Source organism: Glandiceps talaboti, chromosome 18 (genome assembly GCF_964340395.1).
Source record: "Glandiceps talaboti chromosome 18, keGlaTala1.1, whole genome shotgun sequence".
Classification (NCBI taxonomy): domain Eukaryota; kingdom Metazoa; phylum Hemichordata; class Enteropneusta; family Spengelidae; genus Glandiceps; species Glandiceps talaboti.
In genome coordinates this window covers 10,241,275-10,262,081 of record NC_135566.1, presented here as the reverse complement: position 1 = coordinate 10,262,081, position 20,807 = coordinate 10,241,275, and the positions used below count along the sequence as shown (strand labels likewise).

The window sequence follows — 20,807 nt, the reverse complement described above, 5'->3', positions numbered from 1 at the left end:
ACAAATATCTCAAAGTATGTTGACCACACTTGCTACATTGTATCTCAAAAGATACCCGAAACCATCGAAGAAAAATTCCGAGTGTCCAATTCGTTCGAATTGAGGATCAAATCCTATATTTCTGACAGACGTTTTCTTAGGAAACTAACACTGTACTTGATATCTCAATTTGAAGCACACTGTACATATAAGTGTCTCTGCATGCATTGTACATATGATTATGCAGTATGTATACATTTGGTATCTAAAATTTTGCAGTGCATATATTTGATATCTAAAATTATGCAGTATGTATACATTTGGTATCTAAAATTATGCAGTGCATACATATTTGATATTCGCAGTATGTATACATTTGATATCTAAAATTATGCAGTAGGTATATATTTGATATCCAAAATTATGCTTGTGTATATATTTTATATCTAAAATTATGCAGTGCATATATATCTTATATCTAAAATTATGTAGTATGTATATATTTGCTATCTAAAATTATGCAGTAGGTATATATTTGATATCTAAAATTTTATGCAGTATGTATGATATCCAACATTATATATGATATGGCTAATGTACATACAAACATACCATAATAGTTGATTTTGAAAATATTGTTGTAGGTACATGTATATTAGATAATTAAAATTACACTGTACCAGTAAAACTAGTAAAAGTCATAATGATTGACAGCTTGTCAAAGCTGCTGGTCCTGTATGCAATCTGACTAAAGCAGATTATGTAATGCTTTCTTCAATAGGCCAGGAGAAAAATCGTAAATATTATGCCAGGCTGTTAGCACGTACTATCTAATGATGAACCAGCTTTGCCCAAATAAAAATCCTTCATTCATTCATTGCATGCAATTGCAATGGCTTATTGATTCTCTTTTTGAGGAAGTTTGTATCACTTAGTTTTGTTTTTAGAAATGTTTCTTGTTTCTTTCAAAGTGAAAAACAAATGAAATTCAAAAAGTGCAAATTACTAAATACTAAAAAGACATTGTCTGCAAAAACAGTGGTCTTCTCAACTTTCACATTCAGTTGGAATATCGGGTATAAACTGAAAGAAATACATTAAAATATTAAAACAAAAGAAAGATAGTATATCAAGCCAAAATACCTTTATGCAGTTTGTTCTGTGATATTATTACGATGTGTGTGCCCCATTTGGCCTCTAGACTATAGTGTAACCCCTTCACTAAACATCACAAATATATAATTCATCTATTACTAATACGGAATTAATATTCTAATTTACGACAGTCTATGAATAAACCTCTGAGGATTCACTAGTTCACTGAAATGTGCCCAGTGGGAAATTAAGTTTTACAGAGTATATATTCACAGTTATTGTAAACCCATTCCACTGCAACATAACATATCCTGATGAAATAATACATCTGTGACACGAGTGCAATATTTCCCTTGGTTCATATACTATGCACATGATGTAATCGATGGTACATACATATAAAGGTCTTGACTTTCCGTACGAACTGGTGTGATCTTAACTCGTGACATCATACAGATCATAATTTGACGTATAAATATTAATAATTCATACTTGTTATAGTTAACATGTCATATCAATGTTATGCCAACAACTCATGGAAATCCTGGACATCAAGTTACACATCTCAAATTAATCCGGTTGTCATAAAAAACTTCTAAAATGATTGACATCTTACTTTTTCAAGTAAAGTACACAACAGTTAGATCATTGAATAGTATCATCTTGAATTTGCCATCATTATTACGTACCTATTGCTTCCAATGTAATTCAATAGAGAGTGCATCCATCAATCTTCTGCAATAATTTTGCATATCTCACTTTGCCCAAATATGGCAAAATTGGTGCACTCGTTAATTGATATCTGTTTGTTCAATGACATGGCTTTGATTTTGTTCTCAGTATACCTTTACATTTTTGTACATAAAATAATATTTCTTTATCAGTTGTTGTGGTTATAATGTGATTCAAATAATGGCTATGCACCACTATATTGAACACATATTGCCTGGCCATGAGGGCTATAGCACCCGTTTATTACACCCGAGGGACTGTGAGTTACCAGAATCACATGCTATTTCCCGAGGCCGAAGGCCAGGCATGTGATTCTGGTAACACACAGTCATGAGGGGGTAATGAACCGGTGCTATAGCCCGAATATAGGCCAGGCAATATGTGTTTAATAATATACCTCATGCTGTGAACTCGCGGTGGCAGACGACATCGTCAGAAGCTGCCATTTTGACCTGCTGTGAACGCGCGGTGGTCACGTGACCATGTAAAAGTTGATGGAACTATTTCCCTAGGGAAATAATCATTCTATTTTCATATCACGTGACTGATTCTAGCGAATCATGGCACAGCATTATCACTAGGTATATTATAATATTACTTAGGGTATATATAATAAAAAATTTACAGCCTGGAAATGGGGTTTTGAGGACCTCGGTTTAATAGTGACTCTGCTTTTAACAGCCTTCCGAAAGTCAGGCCCTAGATCCACCATGCAACCTTGGTCCAAAAAACCCATATCCAGGCTGTACAGATTATTATGACAAGGCTGAAGGTAGCAATTACTGTTCAATACTCATATACTCATACGGTTTCAGTCAATTCACACGTAGTTTGGTTAGAAAACTAATCTGGTAAATAATCAGAGATATGAAATTATACACTAGCTGTCAATCATGCTTCAAAATGCTAGCAGACAGTTACCAAAATTGATAACAAATTTGTTTGAATTTAAATATAAATGATAAAAAAAGATAATATTACTTCTAATGTGAGTGAAGTATTGCATGATTTTCTTATGGATAACATCTGGGAAGTGTGTCACTGGGTGGCAAGGATACCTCAGACTCTTGCTGATGTTTGACTATTTGATATTACAACAATATCGGTTGTTCAGATTTCGATGAAACATTCAGAAATTACTGTAACACCATAATGAAACTTCCAGTACTCAGTGATAACCTTTGTGTTTTACCAGAAGACTGTATTTACAAAACAGTTCAAGGAACTGGTCTAGTCTTGTAATAAAACCTCGAGTCTGACTGTTCCAAAGGTTGCCAAACAAAAGCCGAAGGATGAGAACTAGTACTCACGGCACATGCGTAAATGTCTTTGCTGTGTACCATTGGTGTACGTGTCACCCTCAGTCACTTGTAATTCGTTAAAAATAGCAGATAGACTAGAAATTGATGTCAAGATGAAACTAAGAGGTCAAAGGTGAGACACAGTAATGGCTAATTCTGATCATTCACCAGGTAAAAATGATCTCATTTGACTAGATATGTCATTATTGCTCAAATTCCCTCCCGACAGTCAACAGAGAACATCAATAAAGTGGGAAGTATTTATTGATGATAATATGATACTGTGACAATTTTATTTGTTTTGAGTAATTGCATTGAATCCAACAAGACGTCAGTAAAATTACACCCACATCAACGAAATGACAGCTACTGAAAATGATCAATATATGCTTTTTTTTGGAAATGTACTTAATTTCCAATATTTCAAACAATGACTCACTCCAATACCAGAGTATGATACGTGATTGGAATGAATATGTAGAAATTACTACATGTTGAAAAGATGACACAGGTTGAAAAAGAGTCATTTTTCATCCGATTTCTCATTAGTCATACATTATTTTCTCATACTTGGGAAAACCATACATCGGTTATTTAAGTCTAAGAATGGAATCCAAGGTACAATAACATATTGATTGGGTGGCTAAGAGCCTGAGGCTTGTATAACACATATCCTAATTGGCTGTAAGCTCACTTTCTCAAAAAGAAGTACGGCTCATTATCCAATGACTAATCTTGTACTTGTGGTTATACAATTTGATGTAAAAAAATAGTGTGAAAACGTAAAGAGAAACTCCTTTTAGCTAATAAATTGGTGAAAATAGATTGTGGCGCCAAGATTAATCAATAAAACGTACAAGAAAGAAATTGAGTGGACTGTAACCATATCTCTTCTTTGTGTCCAACTCATATATTTTAATGTTAACATAAAACGAAAAAGTGTTCATTTTGACAGAGTAGTACAGTATTTGTAGATTGCTATCAGTCCCTTGGCAAATTTATTTGTGGAAGACTCACATCTTCAATCATTGTTGTTGAGTTGCTACTTATTCATTTTTACTTTTGTGAAAGAAAATGTCCAACTTTTTTTTTGAAGTTTTCCAAATTACTATTACTTGATTCTTAAATATGTCTAGCAACATGACCACGCCCATAGCAACAGCCAAATGATCGCATATATTGCAAAGATAACAACAGGGTTGGATAGGCAACTGGATAATCATTCAGCAAATGAACACCTATACCTAGCTGTACACTTGTGCTACAATGCCATCGGCGCTGTTTTTAGTTGTGGAGGAAAATGTCCTCAACTTTTAATTTACTTTTTCCAAATTACTTGATTCTTAAATTTTGTGATTTGTTATGTGCAGACTGTTGAGACATGTGTTGTGTAATGGTCTTTAAACAATAAATTATTATTATTATATTATTCTTAGGCATTCAGCAAAACTGTTTGCAACAGGTTATCATTTCACAAAAAAGAACACAGATGTGTTCAAAATTTTTTTTTATTCAAGTAAAGGATTAAGAAGGTCTGCAGGTTTGACTTGAACAGGTCCTTAAAGTGGCACATGCTGAGTTTATAAACTTTTTACTCAAGTCAAAAAAAGGAATAAAACCACATTTCAGTATAATGTCAATGCATGTCTTCTATGACATCATGATTGTCTTCTGGCATCGTTAGAACAGTTTATTGCATAATATGGATTCCTGAACATTTTTTGGTACATACCATAAATTATGTTAATTTTATGAGTTTTATCTTAATACCAGGTTTGAGTTCAGTCCATTGCACGTTGTGGTAAGTGTGCTTCAGTGGGTAAAATACTGTGAGCACCTTTTAAATATGCAGTAAAAACTACATTTTGTATGCCTAAACATGTATAAACTCAGCTTGTGCCCCTTTAATATTATTAGCTAGCTATTAAACCTTTGTCGATTCCAGCTACAGTATGTTTAGAGTTTTATTGGGTTCCTTCATATCAGTACAATATAGCGAAAACATAACAAAGATGAAATAAAGCTATGAGCTTGCAATTTCCTCAAAAAAGTACCATTTTCAAATATTTATTACAAAGCGATAACCCAGAAATTCACACCTGATATTAATACTTCAATTATAAATCTTTCATAAGAATTATCAAATGTACGTGCGTCATAGATTTGGTTTGAAGGCTAAGAACTGTAATTTTAAATCAGTTTGACTAGCAGACAGATGGTTATATATCATGGAAATAAATAGAAGATTAGTATCTAAGCAAAAGCTACATGTATATCCTTAAAAAATATGGACACCTAATACTCTGCAAACTCTGAGCTGGATTATACTTTTTTTCCCCCAATATCATGAGAATATTACTAAATAATAGAAGTGGTTATCAGTAAACAATCGTATCGTCGAAAAGTTACCAACTGTCTGCTTATGACAGTATTGCATGTATTTAGCTAGATATATAATTTTCCTTCTCACAAAAGAATCCTTGGCAAGCATTTGCACTATCAATTCAAAGTTTTTAAAAAAGATGATCAAGTAACATAACACTGCAGACTGTCACCAAAAATACATGGCACATAGACTGAACCATGTACTCTCCATAGCTGCGATCCAAAAAATTTACACTGGACCATGGCAGCATTCCAAAATAACCATTGAGTGATTGAACACTTAATGTGGTAGTGTGCTCTGGAAAGACAATTCTTCAACTCTATACATTGTATGCTATGAGATAATTTACAGTCAATTATGACAGAGTGAAAGATGGCATATACTCTGAAATCTACTCAATTTCTGACAACTTCATTTTTCATATTATTAGCTTATTGCATTATTGTACGTTAATGAACAACATATTTTGTACATGAGCTATTAAACTATATTTGCTGTATAGGTACCACTATACATTGTATTCTGCTTTAGAATCCAGCCGGATGAAAGACATTTTGACATATAAAATAGGAATTAGGAGTTGTCAATAGGGAACTTGCAATCCAGACTGAGCATGCTCAGACGCAAAGGACTATGGGATTATCTGTGGTTATCGTAATACCTAATCTGGAGCCACTGATAAAATGAACCTCCCACAATAGTCAGGGTAACTATGAATTGATTATTTCTGTTCACAAACAATGTACAATTATTGTTACAATGTTAATTGATTAGTATTTATTATCACATTTCCCATGATGCAACATTCAACATGGTGGGTTTGCAAGTTCCCTATAGTGTATCTGTTACACAGGACTGAACCAATTTAAAGTAGAAAGACAGACATGCAAGACAGAATCGTATAATACCTCGATAGGACATTACAAGAGGACATACCAGCTGAGTAATTGTACCAATAATTTTCACACATTTCATTCATTAATTAAAGTTTTGTGATATTAAATGGAAATTGACACATCACCTTCAATGTTATTTGTTACTATGCCAATGTTAGCCTAGATTGATGAGAAGTTAATGCAATTGGCAATTATGTTTTGCACTGAGTAATCACTTAAAATGGATTAATTCACAACACTCGCAACAGTTCATTGAACTTCATAAAGTAAACTGATATACATGTACATAAAAAAACATATTTGTGTTAATATTCAAAATAAGACTTATTTTTAGTATGACTAGGTAAAATTATATCCATACCAATGAAGTGAATATTTTCATTTATTTGTATCTAATTTAGTTATTATTTATTTTTTCACATTTTATAACAGAAAAAGACACTAAGGTGGAAACATTAAAATATGATTAATGTTACACTCTATAGTCTGATGTTATCATAACAATTTCTTAGATAATTAATATGACCTTGCAGTCAATATTACCATTATATTAATCCATTTAAGTGATCACATATAAAGTGACAGATTGCTGAGAAAGAATATATGTGCCATTAACTTTCAAAATGGAAAGAAAACCACACATATAATAGTCTGGATGCCAATGTGGGCAAATTTTACATTTTAAATTGCATCTCATGCATCTCAGGAGTTCTAGAGTAATGACTTTGACTATATTGTGAGTGGAGGTGTAAATGGTAACAATTGATACTGTATAGGAACTAGATATACACATATCACAGAAATATCCAATTCTTATCTCATACTTATTAAATGTTAAAACTGAAATTGTTGACTCTGAGATGACTTACACAAAAAATGAATAGTTATTAAATATTGGGCATAATTTATATTTCCAACAATGATCAGTTCTTTTTAGTCGATGCAGTGGTGTGTAATATCAATCTCAAGACAGGAAACGTGTCTGTCTGGCATATTCATATTTGTAAGAGTATTTGCGATGTTTTGTATTGCTCTACTTGTGAGTGAAGCATGAGAGCAAATACCCCAAGTTCCATCCATTCTGGCACTGAGATGTCACAGAGTTCTGTAATCTGAAACAACAAATTTTGTAAACAAAGCGTGAAGCTGTACGCTGGTTCATGTTCGTGTGAGTATGTGTACACCATGGAATGCTTGTATGCTCACTAGCATAGATACGCAATTCATTAGAAAGTCATTCCAGTACAATAAGTATGCACACACACACTCACTGATGCAAATAATCACTGGTATATAATACACCTGTCCAGAATTGATTTGAACATTGGTTAAAGAAATGAACAAGTTTCAATATAGAACTTTAAATTACGAAATTGAGCTTCAAAGGATCAATTGCATTCTAGTCATATAAAGTAAAATAACCAACTTCAATATACACGAGTCATGTAAAACTGTGATACTCAACTATATACCCTGTTAGTCATATTCTACTAGTGGAATTGATAATTTTGAAGCCACTACATACAAACATATTTGTATATCAACTATACCCTGCTAGGCATTTTCTTCTAGCTACTTTAACATTGATAATGTGTCATTCCAAATAAAATTAAGATAAATATTAATGCCATTTCTCTATGTAATTCTTTTATCTTTAACCATGTACATGCATGCATGGTTCCTTTTAATTTACAAAGATTACATGGCAAATTAATTTCAGTTCACACAACTTTGCCAAAATCTTCCAACACAAAAGTGACTATAAAGTAAGCTACAACCACGGACACGCCTCCATCTGATGAATACAAATTAACACATCGCCACTAGTTGTAAATTGTACAAGGTCAAATTTGCAAGCTATTATTCTTCCAACCCATTATATTAATTTTACACATCAGTTGCTCAATTAACACAGAGGTCATTCCCCCATTCAAAGACACACCCTGAAAACATGGATTTATCTACCTGATTGAATCTGACATTGTTAAGTCTCTTACATTTAACTTTCTGATCATTTTTTTAACCGACATAAAAATTATGGAAGTTGAATCTAAATAAAACAACCAATAAACTTGTTTGATTTTCACTTCAAGTTCATAATAATTATTATACAATAATAAAAGGATTTTCTGATATTTGTGCATACATTATGAAACATCTCCAACTAATCTCAGATAATGGCCCAGGAATTGATCACATGTATATATAGATGGTGGTGTGGATATATGCTTGATGCAGACATCACTATTTCTCTATTGTATAATTCCTGAAGGAATATGTATGTTAAACCCAGAAACAAATTTCCATTGGTACACCTTAAGTGGTTTACAGCTACATTCACTATGGTCTATCAATTCATTCCTGCTCACATGGTGAAATTCTGAAATCAGATGAAGCTGTTAACAATTGTAATCATTAAAAGCCAAACTTTCAGAAAGAAAAATTCCCTTCCTTCAACTGGTTGCCTACAGCCCAAAGTAATTTTTAGCTTTTAATAATGCCCTTTTGAAAAGAAAAAAACGTCCAGGGGGAGATCTGATTAATATCATAATTCTGAATCAGTAATTCTTTTATGACAAGATATTAGTATAGACTATTATCAAATCAACTCTATGATATCTTCAAGTTAATGTTTACAGAATTTACTTGCTATTTTTTCTATAAATTGCTACTAAAGTGTATAGGAATTGACTTAACATAGAATTTTGGAACCTTTGATGGTTCAATTTATGTCAGCTGACAGAACTGATTATGAAAAGGTGAGGGAATGAAGATTTAAGCTTGGTGGCAAACCTCTCCTGAAACATGCCATATGGGAAGATCTCTTAGTAAAGGTCTTGAAATGGATATGTTCAACTTGGTATTTAGAAAGTTAGTAAGTAAGTTACTTTGGATGAGAATTTGGTCATTTGATCAGAACAGAGGGCTGATAATATGCCTGGGGTTTAACTCATAAAGGATTATTGCAGCCACTCGTCATTGTGGCTCTGAGTTAAATGATGGATATTTCAAATAAAATTACAAATTGTAGTGTTTCATTGTCTAAGGTGTATGTAAAACTTTTCAAGTATTAAATCATTGTAGGTGGATAGTCATCTTTAAACAACTTTTATGCAGAAACTGTGCTAAAATGAGTGTAGTGTGGTATCATTGAAAAGAACAGTTTGAAAGTGATACTTGTAAAATTCACATGGCGTGGATGGAGTGATGAGTTAATTATTAAATGCAACACACATGAGGTTCTAAGAGGTCTAAGAATATAAAACAGTGTGAATTTAAACCATGGGATAATATACACAATCAGATATACATTGTGTACTCTAAGCGCTACTTTAAGTGAAATTTCACTTACAACTTTTAAGATAATTGCTATCCTTTAACCCTGTTTAACTTTACACATGATGGTATCATTAAGAGGTTACATGGGTTAATGGCCAATTTGATGACAGAAAATATCAATATCAATCAGATATTTCAATACTTTCTGAGTCTGATTATACTCAAGCAGAACAAAACTGCAGGAATATTTAAATGGTGAATTTATTTTTGCATAATTATTATCTGTACATAAATTGTATGATTTTTATCTGGCCAATATAAATGACAATTAATCTCTCTTCTCCTATACCTATAGCGTATGATTCAAATTCATAAATGCCATCTTGCATATTCAATATCAAAGTGAAATGGTGAAATGTTAATTCCAAAAATGCCATCATTTTCTTGAAAGACTATTTTAATCATGTATGTGTGTGTGTGTGTGTGTGTGTGTGTGTGTGTAGGTAAGGATAATATTAACTCTTCAAACATGAATATACCATTTGAATTTCAATTCTTGCATAAATTTATTTTTAAAATATAAACCAGCAAAGGGACTGTCATAATACATAAATTATCACATTTCAGTCCGACTATACCGGTATACTTGCAGATACACAAAATGTCAGGGTCCAATATTTTCCTTTTCTTAATCTCTACGAATGACAAATCAGTCAACAGAACTAAACTGCCTATGAACAGGTAGGAATAGAAAATAACCCATACTTTGTAAAGGATATACATATTTTGTTTGGTAAAAATTGACATAATTGGTGTAACCACAACTTGAATAGTCAAATCGCTTCATATGAGTAAACACTCAACACTGGTATTATCGACAGAAATGACAGAAATTTCATGTAAAACTGATTTGTAAAATTTGTCTAACCCATTTGGCTGAATCAAAAAATAGCCTCAGATAAACTCCTGCTTGTATATTTTAGATACAAAATGTGGAGAAAAAAAATACATGATATATATGTAGCCTTGCAAAATAGCCAGATTATTCAATACGTCTCAGAATTATTATATTCTTATAACATCTCAGCATTTATGATGCTATATGGCACAATGTCGTCTTTCCCTTACAGCTATGTAGATCAATAACACAGTATTACAGGCAATATTATATTTTACAGACAGATCACACGTAAACAGGACACTATAAGCCCAGATCAATATCTGTATCTTTCTTCACTGCTGATATTGCTACAGAGGATGTATCGATTGACGCAACAAAGATTAAAATCGATTCAGAGACTTGAAGTTTTTTGAAGAAATAGTGGCAAATGGTATTGTAGTACAACTGCAGAGTTTATATAAGGATTCTAGGGATGTAAATTTTTAGAGAATTTGATGGGTGGGAGAACACTAAGTCTTGGTCAAAAATAGACCAGAGAATAATACTAATAAAAAATAGTACATTTAATCCTAAAATCTACATTCCCTTTACATATAATGTGCATTAACTTCTATATTCAGTGAGATGAAAGACATGTAACTCAAATAGGCATTGACAGAAAAATGTGATGTTTTGAAATCTCATCTCAAACGATTAAAAGATATCATGACAAAAAGTACTTTAAAATGAATAGTCAATAAGCTATACTTATTGTTGACAGCACGTAGACCAGAAAATTACAACACATTTATGACAAATGATTCTAAATTCTAAGTTACTCGACACAGTTAGGCATCAACTCAGAGTAGCTAAGATTATAGCCTATATGTCGTTATTATTGCATATATATCTAGTTCTTACAAACTGATTGTAATACCTAGACCATTTAATATTGAATAGTAGGAACCATGTCACTTTTAATACATTATACTTGTCAAGTATATCAGATGTCCATATGGGTTCACATCAAGTTGGTACAATCAGTCATGTTACAAATTATTCAAAATATATGGCTTCAGAATGCATGCAATTTGACTAGAACTGGGTCATTTATATTAATAATGTAAATATAATAATGTAATAACAATGTAAATATAATAATGTAATAATAATGTGAATATAATAATGTAATATTAATGTGAATATAATAATGTAATAATGTAAATATAATAATGTGAATATAATAATGTAATAATAATGTGAATATAACAATGTAACAACAATGTTAAACATGTTATAATAATGTTAATATAATAATGTAATAATAATGTAAATATAATAATGTGAATATAATAATGTAATAACAATGTTAAACATAATAATGTAATAATGTGAATATAATAATGTAATAATAATGTGAATATAACAATGTAATAACAATGTTAAACATAATAATGTTATAATAATGTGAATATAATAATGTAATAATAATGTAAATATACTAATGTGAATATAATAATGTAATAACAATGTGAATATAATATTGGTTGTGCCCATTCATTATGTTGAGGCTGCAGAAGGTTTTCATACAATCAAGTAAACACCAAATTTCTGAATCAGAATAATTTCACTGCAGTATAAACTTTCATTTCGTTTCCTCAAAAGAGCCCAACCACTTTAGTGAAAGCTGGAGATCAAAGCTCTTTTTCTAATTACCCTACAGGTACAGGTATTGTATATACATTTATATACACTATATAATTATATATACCAAATATTTTGTATCAGAATGTAGATACACAAACCATGACAATAATACGACTTCTACTGGAAATCCAATATCCTGGAGGTATTGATATTAAATATATTTCATAATATAAAATAATCAATATTATCGTCATAGTTACTTGTGAATACCAATTCTTTCTTCTATATTTCTTTGGTGGAGGAGAGAGAGGTGCATAAGTAGATTTGCTAAGGGCAGTGTTTCAATCCTGGATCATTACATTTTTGTTATTGTAATAAGGATTAGATGAGATTATATTTTTTTTCTTCCAGACCAAGTATTTCATTCTTTAGCGCCACCAAACAACAAGTTTTCAAGCCTAAATGTTCAATCCTACTCAACATATTAAACAAAACATCCTATCAAGCCTGTTGGCATTATAAGTGCATTTTGCAATTTGCAATACCAGGTATCTTGTATTAGTACTATTGTATCGGTGACGGATCAACTCGTCCCAATTTCAACTCGTCCCATTTCAACTCGTCCCACTCAACTCGTCCAATTTTCAACCCGCCCCAATTTCAACTCGCCCCATTTTCAACTCGCCCCAACTCTTTACAATGTAATATATCTGTGCATATATGAAATCAAAGCTAGTAGTACTCAGTTTGGAGGGTGTGTGGTATCTCGTATTCCACTAATGAAGTACGAGGGAGAAGAGACACGTCTCCAAAACCCGTATTATCAATGGAGCTTGGCATACATTTAGGGTCATAATTTTTTGCTGATGACCAATTTCCAGCAAAATATTTTCCTCACCCAAATCCAATCTTATTAACCTGACAGGGCCCAATTAAAGTCAAGATTTTGTAACTATAATGCTGAGCAACTGAGCAACAAAATGGCTACCTGCACATTTATTTTGATTTTAATAGTATATGCAACAATACTCAGCTATACACGATTTCGATAGGTTAACTCTACTGAACCGGACTTGTAAAATTTGATTCGGGCAATAAGATTTTGTTAAAATGTGTCCTTACAGAGAATTCAGTCCAGCAGAATTCAAATCAAAATTCTGAGATGAGATTATTATTAAATTAGATTTCAAGAGACTCATTACTAGAAAGGGAATGGATTGAATACAAGAACTGAGGTTTGGTTCTAAGAATTCCTACAACCACCACAACTAAGTGACTCAATACAGTACAAAGTTCTTATATCCTGCTAAGTGAATTTGAGTCAATTTGATTAACACATTGTGTTCACTTGTGTGCATTCGAGAGTCTCTAAAGTTAAATTCAAACTAGATCCTTAGAGTACTGTGTTTGCTCGGATTAAATTTTACTGTGGTTTCTAAAAGATGGACGGTATAATACAGACCGTGGATATTTACAAGCAACGGTCTTATAACATATCATTTATTTGGCATTTCTAAAGGCCAATAAATGATATGTTATAAAAGCAGCTGTCGCACAAAATTATTTCACTGGCCCTCGTAGCTACAACATGCTTTTTATAATTCTTGCCCACACTTTAAAAAAAAAACCTACAGGGCACACTTTTGCCCTATAGGATCCTATAACTTGCCTGTTGACACCCTATAGGGCAATTTTTTAGGGCAATGCACTGAAACCAAACCAAGAAAACAAATCAGCAATTTGTATGGGGACATTCTGAAAAAGTGAACACTCTTTCTGAAGATTTACACCAAATACTTTCTGAAATTACACCTTTCAGACCACTTATTCTATACTGTGTGAATTGTACTCTCTCAATGATGAGACATCATAATACAGCAAAAACGACACTGAATTATTTCCGCAGTGAGAACAGAAAAATTATTCTCAGACTTATCGATCATCCTGCCTTCCCTGAGAATAGACTCTAATGAACTCTACTGCTGTGAAATTTCTGCACACTTTTGTTTTTTTACTTTATTTCATCTGAGCTTTGCAACCTTTAATAAATCCTCTGGGAGTTATTATGTGTTTGAATAAATATACCTTGCAAACTGCTGTTGATAATTTAAATACACCTTGTCAAATAATTATTGTATTATGTAATAACATAATTGTGTAAAACGATGCAATTAAATGATAGTGTATATCAGTTATCATGACATCCTGCTGATCTAAGTATTAAAATTACTAAGGTGTGTAATTAGAGGATACTCGGAAATAGACTGTAATTATCAAAATATCTCAATTAGTTTTACATTATTACCAGAAAATAACCTGTGTGTCACACATGATATACATATTTTTTTAGGTAAAGACAAGCATATTATGGCATAACCACAACTTGAATAAGTTACATGTAGATCGCTTCACATGAGTAGTGCTCAACAAGCATATATCATCGACAGCAATGAAGCCCACGAATTTCATGTAGAACTGTTTTGTGAACATAACACCGCTAATATTTTTTTAATGATCTAAGGGGTTTTGCAGCTACTCATCTTTTGAATTGTAGTGATGAGGCCCCTTAAGTCACTCACATTTTCTATGGTTGAACGAAGAAAAACAATTGGGGATGATACCTAATTACACCCCAATAACTTTCTATCCTTCAAATGCAGTATATGGTAGATACAACCATAGACCCTCCACACGTGGGTGGAAGGTCTATGATACAACATACTAATTTGTGTCAGAGAACTGCCTTAATTACCAAGCTGAATAAAGAAAAGTCTTATTTCACAGAATAATTAAGAGATTATTTCCCACGACAGTTTCATAGAATATTTGACCATCATGTTGATTATCAGGGTGACTTTTAGGAGGATTTTAATCCAACAACTCTGACAACCAAGTATATTAATATGATATACAATGTTTTAACTAGATAAATACTTGGACAACTGTATAGTCTTCTTGTATTCACTGCAATTATTTGTTACGCATACTTAAGTACGATCAGACTACATATATCAATGGAAAAGTCCAGCCAGGCTTATATTTCTACCTTTCAAACACTTGAATGTTGTCAACTTATATATGATTTTAGGTGATAAAATAACACCTCAGTAACTTACTCAACTTTGAAATCTTATAAAGAAGACCTCATTGTATTTGACAAATGTTCAGCCATTTTGTGGATTTCTTGCAAAGGCTTATGGGAAAACCAGTAGCGATGACGTCATTTTACCCTAATCTCTTTGCCTTCACTTTCTTTACATTTGTCAAGACAAGGAGGATAAGGTAAATATGGTGTAATAGCAAGGTTTTCCCATAAACCCTTGCAGGATATTCCCAAAATGGCCGAAATACATGGCAAGTGTACAGGGCTTTTTGTGAAAAATTTCAAAGTTGAGTAATACCATTGATCACTTCATCACTAGTGTAATAAAGGCAGAAATAAGACTGACTGTACTTTTCCTTTAATAAAATTCAGTAAATTGGCGGAAAAAAAAATCACATTTTCACTTCAATAATTCTATCATTATATGTGACTGTACATTGAGGATAAATTTATACTCCTGACTGTAATACAACATTTGGTATTACTCTCTAGCCTGCAGACAATGACTCATACATGATACACCTTAAGGATATATCACTCTGATTATGAACCAGACAACACACTCAATTAAATTCACTCACTATACCTCTAGCATTCATGTCCAATGGAAATATGACATTAATAAATTAATTAACATAAAATATTACCAAACTGATGTTACATATTTTCAACATACTGATCAATGCCACCATGCATGCATGCAGGGATATTCAATACTTTCTGGAATTAAGGAAATCGGTCTCGCCTTTAATATAGCAAGTTGCAATGCAGTGTACAACCAATTAGACACTAAAACGGCAGCTGCCGCTGTGTTATATTTCTGAGCTCTGGCTATGTAGTACCCCTTAATTCCCCTCCCCCGGCCATCACCACCATTTCTGACACACGTATGCTCACAAAGAAGTAGTAATCTTTGTACAGCTAACAATTGACAGCACACCTCAGACTCTGAAAGACAGTAATCAAAATTCTGAAATACAGTTCATGAAAAGTTAATAATTCATTTTATTTCAGTATATTTTTGTTTGGAAAATGTATTAAGTTATTATACAAACACTGACCAAATTCTCTTTTTATAAACACTATACTAGGGAATGGAAATTGAATTAATAAATTTTGACTTGTAAAGATCAGTAATTTAAATGAAAAATAGCTCATTTATGTTTTAATCTAAGCATACAATCCAATATACCAACCTCTGACCACAGTTTGATTTCAAGTCACAGAGGAAATCAATTTGTCTAATATTTTATTCCATTTTGAAAATGTAAACGTCATTGTACACAGATTACTTGACAAGTATATAAAATATGCAGTACATACGTCTCACATCAGAGATCCTAGTTTGTAAATCTTTAACTACATCCTTCGCTGTAAAACACAACTCTAGGAATCACTGCAAATAATGTACACAATGAGTGTAAAGTTTGTTGACATGCGTAACTGTATAAATTCGGGACATTATAGTCTGGTCACGTGTGAAAATTCAACTTTTAAAAAATAAAATCACCGTAGTCCCTCCGAAGAAAGACAGATATGCATATAACATAGATTTGTTCCTGATATGTATGAATAAATTATTTATAAGGATTACAGATTTAACATACAAATCCCTGTTTTTTCGTCCCAGACTAACTATCACAAGGTGGGATAAATGTATAACTTGCCATATCTTTTTTTTGCCATGAATGTATAAAATTCCCTGTAGGGTATCATTTCTATGTAGAAGAGTTGCATGGATTTTCACAAGACAAGGAAAGGGTTTTTAGAGAGAAACAGTGTATTTTTTGTAAAACTATAGTCCAAAAGACAGATACGTTACATTATATGTATGAGTCCATTTATCAAATTTATCAAAATATTTTGTTAGCGAATATTTTGATATTCAAACCTTGGAACACTTTTAACAATATAATTTGTGACCAGATGACATCAAAATCCTACCAAACAGTTTGGAATTTTATTGACAAATGTTCAACTATTTAAGTCTTAAATGGGCTTAACATGTAAAAATCATAAATGCTAATAACTATTCATACCAGCAGTTCCAATACATGAATTTAGCAGTTCACTTTCAGAAATATCGCAAACCGCTATGATTTGCTTATAACTGGTTATAATTAGCAGTTCAAGTGTTAGTACTAACAGTTCACATGCCTGCAAGCTGTTATTAAAGCTAGCAATTTCTATTTTGTAAATGTAAGCCGAAGAAAGAAGTAAATTATATAAAACCAGGAAATATGAAATTGATATTTATAAAATGTTGATTTGACATGTACATATCAATGATTGACATGTACATCCATCAATTACATTATATATATATATAGTGAGCAATTACCATGGCTTGATATATAAGCTATAATTGATTTTAAGCGCTGTTCAGACACATTGACTGCTGGATGCCAATGGAGTGGCAGTACATATGATCTGTTATATGCAAGCAATGTTTACTCTACAAATGTGAGTAAGGCCAGATAAGAAGACTGCAGTAAAACTGATAAGTTGGATTTTGGTCCTATTCACATTTCATTTTGTACTTGACTCCATGTCGACACATATCACATACCAAAATTACACAATACATGTATTAGCATAGCCTTCATTTGTTTCAATCATTTAGCAGCAACCCTGAACTTTGACCCTAGAAACCTTCCTTTTTTTCCAGGAAACTAAATACACTTACATAATCAAATGGAATTTTGTGTGAATGCAAAAGTTATGCCAGGTCTAAACCACCATCTTTTACATGACCAACTTTTACAAACACAACTCTTAATATTTGTTTCACGACTATTCATATTTGTTTTTCTTAAGTCAGGTTAAGATTAGAGTCAACTCAGAGTTGACATAAATAATGGCTAAGTGTGAACCATCTAACAGTTAAAGACTTGGGATCATCATTGTCATAACCACAGCCTTTTTTATGGCAACATCCAAGACTAGTTAGTTTACAGTGTCGATCACAGTAGAAATATCAGCTCTGGTTTGTGAAAGTGGGATCAATATATATTGTACAAATCCTAGGATTTTAGGAGGGACATGGTTATTTTACAAATCAATCAGATTCAGTGCTTCTCAAACAAATTTATTTTTACCAAAAATGTGAATTTTCAACAGAAATAATATCATTGTCCTCATTTTTAACTTGGATTTCATGATCGCATTCTTTTATATTCCATATCATTTAAAGAAATCTTCATTTTAGCTGGAAAGAAACTAGTCTAGTGGTATCCGTGCATTGAATCTCAAAATCTCACTTTATGGTGAAGAGATGATTTGATACCACGTGTAGTCTGTCGACTAGAAAGAGAGAAAGAAACTTAGTCTAGTGGTATCTGTGCATCGAATCTCAAAATCTCACTTTACGGTGAAGAGATGATTTCATACCACGTGTAGTCTGTCGACTAGAAAGCGAGAAAGAAGCTAGTCTAGTGCTATCCGTGCATCAAATCTCAATTCTCACTTTACGGTGAAGAGATGATTCAATACCACGTGTCGTCTGTCGACTAGAAAGAGAGAAAGAAACTTAGTCTAGTGCTATCTGTGCATTGAATCTCAAAATCTCACTTTACGGTGAAGAGATGATTTCATACCACTTGTAGTCTGTCGACTAGAAAGAGAAAAAGAAACTAAAATTTGAATGAAATGAATTCTGTGTCTGACGTCTATCATGGATTTTATTCATCCACAAACACAATTGGCAAAACATATTAAAATTCATCAGGAAATGAAATGACACTCCACTTTTTTTTCCATGGGCTGATCCAGACAAGCAATTTATGTCTTGGGAATTTGTATGATATATGTAACACAGGGACAATTCAGAGATCGTTGCATAATATTATATTTCAGAACTGATAGTGTTACACAGGGGAAGCATTAAGAGATCATTTCATAATATATTTCAAAACTTGGTGAAGTCACACAAGAAGTCAATTAGAGATTAATGTATATTTCAAAACGTGGCGAGTGATAAACAACCCCGAGGAAACACAATTTTACACTTTGATGACAAAGTCTAATCAAATTTCCCACCTTCATTAATAGATAACAAAGTTTGTATACGATTTACAATTTTTTCATCCAAATAACCATTTAAAGTGTGAAAACTGTAAGTCAATAGACTGACAGCTTTTATAAATCACCTCATCCCACAGGACTTGATTGTTTATTACTGGATATGAGGTTGGCACATCCATGCATCCACACATTCAGTTTTATCTCGGTGCAATCAGCCACTTCCATCAAATGTTATTTATCACCATGGTTATCAAGGCATGCAGCACGTTTGATGTATTAGTGTCTAAAAGACATATGACGTTTCACAGATTGTCACTTTTTTAATGTCTGAGACAAAATTGTAATTTATAAGTACAGGGGCTACAGAATATTAAACTGATGTACGGCTACATTTCCATTCCAATACAATTACTCCACAGGTTCATCTGACAAAAGTCATTTTCACGACTCTAGTTTCTTATCTTTCTCTGTATTACATGTACTATTAGTAACATTTGGATGGATTTCAACATACATCCTGTATTTTGTTAGCCTACAGTCCTGCATGGAGACAGGGTAAGTCGGGACTCAATTCTAGCATCGTCCCTTTCCTTCTCAAAAGAGAAATGACATCAGAATCAAGTCCTGACTTAATTACTCTACTCTAATAATTTGTAAGCAAGGACAATAAAATCTGCTTACAGATTCAGCAATAACTAATTTGTAATTACATTCAATTTTACTGAAAAAATTCAAACTTTGTACTGCACCAAAATGTTTTATATAATAGCTATAAGAGTTCACAGGTTTTCTTTACGGATATGAAGTCATTATTTGCATGTGTGAATTCAGAATATTGACCCAGACAGATGATTCTATGTTCTTGCTTCTGATCAATCTTTGACTAAACCACGAATAAACCAGTCTGACAGTTTATATCTTTTACATTAATTTTCTGTATAATTTTCTCTCCATACTGTATCATCTTTTATTGTGTACTTGAGTGTGCTAAATTGTAAGCTTAACTAATTCCTCTGGGAATTATTATGTGTTTTTATAATAAACACAATTATACTTCGTGTCCTATATAAAAACATTACAACTATCTCCAAACAGAGGCATGGGGCCATATTACACTTTACCACCACCAGTCTGGGACAATATTTTGAAGTCACACAAGTGTAAACATGATGTGACGTTTCACATCCCTGTATGCAGTGTGTAGTACACTTGAGTGCATGTGTGTTTAAACTTTTATGTATACACATCTAGGGTTTCAAGTGAACACTTTTAAATGTGATTCTCTTTGTATTTCTCTGTATATTGTCTCCTGTGCTTCATATATTGTTTGAAAATAAATCATTGAATAAATTATTTCCATTCAAGTTTTTGTAAAGTACAATTCGACCCAATGATCAATAGTCAAATCCAAGGCCTTAAAAAAATTACATAGTATGTTTGTCACAAAAAATATTCCAGATTTTTACAAAATATTGGTACCAGAGAT

The 20,807-nt window shown here is 32.4% G+C and overlaps 1 protein-coding gene across 1 annotated transcript in view; it reads right to left on the bottom strand.

Moving 5' to 3' along the window:
- The window catches only part of LOC144449633 (uncharacterized), a 33,039-nt gene that overhangs the window by 9,698 nt on the left and 2,534 nt on the right, over positions 1–20,807 (bottom strand). The window lies entirely within an intron of this gene.